Source organism: Camelina sativa, chromosome 12, assembly GCF_000633955.1.
Source record: "Camelina sativa cultivar DH55 chromosome 12, Cs, whole genome shotgun sequence".
Classification (NCBI taxonomy): domain Eukaryota; kingdom Viridiplantae; phylum Streptophyta; class Magnoliopsida; order Brassicales; family Brassicaceae; genus Camelina; species Camelina sativa.
Window position 1 is genome coordinate 10,253,417 of NC_025696.1, and position 5,225 is coordinate 10,258,641.

The following is a 5,225-nucleotide window of genomic DNA, read 5'->3' on the forward strand; positions in this document are numbered from 1 at the left end:
CGTTTTGGCCAAAATTTTTCATTCTCCGTTTTGCCAAAACGACGTCGTCTGGATCGCTGTGCACATGTGGAATCCACGTCAGAACGCTTAAACGGAAGCTTAACAGAGTTAGTCGTGAAACACGTTTTTGTATTTTTTGGCACATAAATTATACTTGGTGTATTAGTTTCGAAGTTGGGGTGTGGAATTCAAATATATAGAAACATAAGGTATGTTTAGACCAGATTATTAGTCAAATGTATGAATTCAACACAGGACTATTGTCGGGGTATGAAAAAGCCGTTTTTCCGTCATCTTTCACTTCCTTTTAAGTTTTAGAAACGAGATATTTTTTTTGTAGAATTATCTAGATAATTACAATACTATAATTTTTTTATATATTTTGTAGTTTGGAGGGTATAGATATCATATTCCTCTTTCGTTTGTTGTGAAGTTGTCTCTAAGTTAAAATAAAAGTAATAAATTAGATTTATAAAATTTATATACTTAAAACACTTTATTCATTACCTTTAAAATTAAGAGATTTCAACAATCGTTTAAACGTGTTAAAGTATAAATATCATTTTTAACGTGGATACAAATCAGTTATCGATGAGTCGTCAATAGAAGCTAGTACAGACTTGCTCGTTGTAGATTGATCGGAATCAAGCTGGTTTCTACTTCGAATAAAAAACCCTGGTTTTCGAGGCACTGGTAAAACAGTGGTATCCGTGAGCATCAAGAAAATGGTTGATAAGGTTGGACGCTCTACAGGATCTTCTTGAACACATAAAAGACCGATATGGATGCATCGAAAAACTTCACTCGTTTGGTTATTATTGCAGATGATTGGATCGACGAGATCTAACGTTGTTCCATTATTCCAAAGATTCCAAGCCTAGAAAATCAATCAATCAGTTCTTGCATTCATTTCATATTGCAACAGCATAAAATATAAAACTTGATTGCCTTTAAACTTACATATGTGACCAAGTCACGTGCGTTGTCTGTCTCGTTAAAACTATTATTCTTCCTACCACTTATAATCTCAAGAATTAACACACCGAAGCTATAGACATCAGATTTCATGGAGAACTGGCCATGCTTCACATATTCGGGAGACATATAACCGCTAAAATCCAAAAAAAAAGAGTTTGAAATATTGGCAAATGTTCAACAAACTTTTACTTACGAGAAGTTAATCGGAAGACTTACAGGGTACCAGCTAGTCTCCTTGTTTTCTCGTGGGTTTGGTCCATTCCAAAGATCCGTGCCATTCCAAAATCAGCAATTTTTGGATTCATATCACCATCTAGGAGAATATTACTCGCTTTGAGGTCACGGTGTATTACCGTGAGCCGTGAATCTTGATGAAGATAAAGAATTCCTCTTGCAATCCCACTAATGATCTTGTATCGTAGAGTCCAGTCTAGTTGACCTTTCTTTGTAGGGTCTGTGAAAATCCATAAATTACAGTTAGCTCTAACTATTTGCAGCCTCAATTTTCAAGAATGACAGAATGAATCATTAAAACAAAGTATGAACTGTACTGACCAAAGATGATGTAATCAAGGCTTTTGTTGGGCACATACTCGTAGACCAAGATTCTTTCTCCACCTTGTAGACAAAATCCTTGAAGCTTTACCAAGTTTCGGTGCTGAAGCTTTGCCACAACAACAACCTCGTTCTTGAACTCTGTTTCACCTTGTCTTGAAGTTTTCGACAGTCTCTTTACCGCAACTTCAGTCCCATTCGAAAGTGTACCCTGCCCATTTTTATCAGCATCATCTCGTTATCCAAATGTGCTGGCAAAAAAAAAAAAAAAAAATTGTAAAAAGCTCAGGCGCGTTTGGGGAGTAGAAGCATACCTTGTAAACCTCACCAAATCCACCTTGGCCAATCTTATTTCTCTCTGAAAATCCATTTGTTGCAGTTTGGATTGTTCTATAATCGAGCTGCAGTGAGTCTGCTGTTGTTATATCAATTCCTTGTGCACAAAAAAAGTCTTAAGAATCAGAAAAAAAGAAAGGCTATTGAATGATATAAATTAAACTCAAGCAGGATTGTTAAGTCACTTGAATCTTTACCATCAAATGCAGGTGACGTGCCATTAATATTCTTTACCCTCTTTCTAAGGAAACAAAAAAAAAGCTATAAAAAGCAGAACAACCACTGTAATAGGCACAACAATAGCTACCACTAACACAGTTGAATTTCCACCTTCCCCTGCATTTCAAAGATGCATTTGCTTTAGGTCAAAAAATGAATAAAAATCAATCACTGAAAACTTCCTTCAATGGTAATCACTAATTTGCATAAATGAGGACAAGAAAAAACAGAGTAAGAAGAAATAGTTCACCAGTTCGCATAGGAGATGGCAGGGGAGGATTCGACGCCGGTGGCAGAAGTGGTGGTGATATTCTAATGGCGGTTTCGTTGTAGAACATGTTAAGCTCATACCTTGAACTACAGCTCGGAAAATGATATCTTCCCCCAATTCTTGAAAGAGGCATTCTATTAATGGATTCTTGCAAGCAACGCAAACATTCTCTTCTCGTCAGATCAGGAGTGCACTGAACCAGGCTGTGCAACGTCTGAAGTGAAGTCCAATTGGCTTTTCTCGTATAGAACTTTTTAGAACTGTTGGCTGCTTCTGCGGCAGCTTCGTGTAGGGTATAGGAAACCAAACGTTTGAACCGTTCTACTATATTAGATGAAATATTATTGGAGTTCATATAGAGCACTCCTTGATTGAGTGTAAGGGTCGATAGAATATTCCGGGGAGAGTATCTCAGAATACACTCCTCGTAATAGAACACGACTTCTTTCTCATTCGGACACCGAAATAAGGTTTGGTTAGCGGTGAAGGCGACACAGCTACGGCAAACTTCCGGCGACACATCTCCCCGGCAGAGGAAAAGTCCTGTTACCCTGTCGGGGTCTTGTCCCACCGTGGCATTTTGGAATCCGGTTGAGTATGAAGCGTTGGGAGAAGACAGAGAAGACAAAAGGGTTCTGAGATTGGTGAAGTAAGTGCTGTTTCTTGTGAACGTTGTCGTGTTTGAACAGACACGGGCTGTGTAATAAGGAATTTTAGCAAAAGCTCTGAAGCTACTGAGGTGGAAGACAAGGAAAAGGAAGATGAAAGACATCCAAGAAGACATATTTTTATGTAAGATGATGAAGCTCCTATTTTGTGAAATGAATTTTACTTTCATCAACCTTAAATAGAGGATCGCCGTGAGAAGTAAGTCAATTACGGTCAAAGTAAACACCCATTATTATGTCTGTCTAAGTATTGTTTTCCCACTATAGTTGAAAAAAATACTAATAGAATAAAAAATATTATAGCTAACATATGCTACATTAAAAAAAAAAACTGTATCAAACAAAAAGTTATTACATCTTTTAATTTTACGATATTATCATATGAATGAATCGTGCGGCACTCTGAAGAAGACGTTGTAGAGAGATCATAGGCAAACAAAAAATATTTAAAAAGTAAAAGAATTTCTTTTTGTAATGGGACTTGATGGAAGACGAAGTAAACACACCGAAAATTCGTCGCCTGATTAGAAAAAGCATAGAAAAGACAAAACACAAAGACTCATTAACTGCTTACAGTTCTTGTCTATTAGGTTTTTTTTCTACTGGGAGAAAGTTTCTTCAATGAAAACAGTGTCTACCGGGCACCATGGACCTTTGACCGGCTTAATGGTTACAATGGACCTTTGACCGGCTAATGGGATTGTTGTTGGTTTAATTATTAAACCGAGTCTTACTAATTTAATTGGGAAAATACCAGTCAAGAGAAACGCATAGAACCGAGTCCAATTTAAATACAATTAATCCATAATTCTAAAATGGTTAAGCACACCAAAGTCAATCTAAACACATTAAACCGATGTCAATTTAACCATAACTGAGGCAGCCCGAGATTATGTTGCTGAAACGGATTCCCACTTTTGCTAGTGCTAACCGATAAATCAACCCGAACTCCTATGGTGAAGCATGTATTTCTCAGATTAACATAGTTTTTTTTTTTTTTTTGATAACTCAGATTAACATAGTTTAAGGTTAAGCATATATATATATTACATAATTCACGATTTGAGTGTTTAATTAACATTTACTTTTTAAGCCTTTTTCAAAAAAAAAAATTAACATTTACTTTTTCTTTTTCTTTTTTTTTTCTTTGGTAAACTGATTGTATTTTTTTTACTTATATGTATTTATATGTAGATATATATATATATAATTAAGAATGAGTATATAATTAAGAATGAGTATATAAAATAAAAAATAGAAAATAAATGTGTGTTGTTTGATGATGATTTGGTTGCGTGAAATGCAAGATATCATATGATAATTAAAAGTTTGACTATGAGAAAATAGTGTGCCAAAGAGTACGTAGATTCGGATGAGCCGTAGAGAGTTCTTCACGAAGGAAGCCTTCCATGATGTCAGTCATCAAGATATGTCTGGTTGAGCATGGTATTGTACGTACTGATTATAGTTGTGTGATGACCTAGGGAATTGGAAGCGGAATGCTTGATAGATCAAGATAACTGACGAACCCGGTTGAGTTAATATAAATTGAGTGATTGACATGATAGATCTAGTAAATGTATGGTTAAATGCTAAAGGCACGAGGTATCCAATAAATCAATAGTGATTGAAGAAGTGCTTAGGCACAAGATATCATGTATGCATGAGGGCTGGTGTGTGACGGCACATGCTATCTGGTATGCGTATGGCGATGATGTATGAGACGTAGTCCCATTTGTTTGATGTGTATATGCCTGTGTGTTGTAATATTTAGGACACAATGATTGCATATTTGTTTTAATTTCATTCTATTGATTTTGTAATATTATTGATTTTTAAAAAAAAAAAAAAAAAAAGCTAATGGAATTGTGATACAATTTTTAACAATTTTTAGGGCAATTCCTATTTGGTACTTCCCTATAAATAGTATATGATGGATTCTTAAAATGTAAGTGGTAGTGATATTTATCCAATTTTACAAAGATGGGTCGAACCCTGAATGCACAAGATTTTGTCAAGGGCAATTTGCCACTTGACTACCAAGTGATTATAATAATTATAGCTAAAAACAAACAAAACTTAAACCAAATTACAAATGGTTTTAACAAACCAAATCAAAACCAAACAATAAACAGGGTTGAGAACCTCTGGAAGTATGTAATATATATATGCTTACAAGTAATACAATGACACCATAT

General features: G+C 35.3%; 1 pseudogene; it reads right to left on the reverse strand.

Moving 5' to 3' along the window:
* Positions 469–3,156, reverse strand: LOC104731174 (annotated as a pseudogene).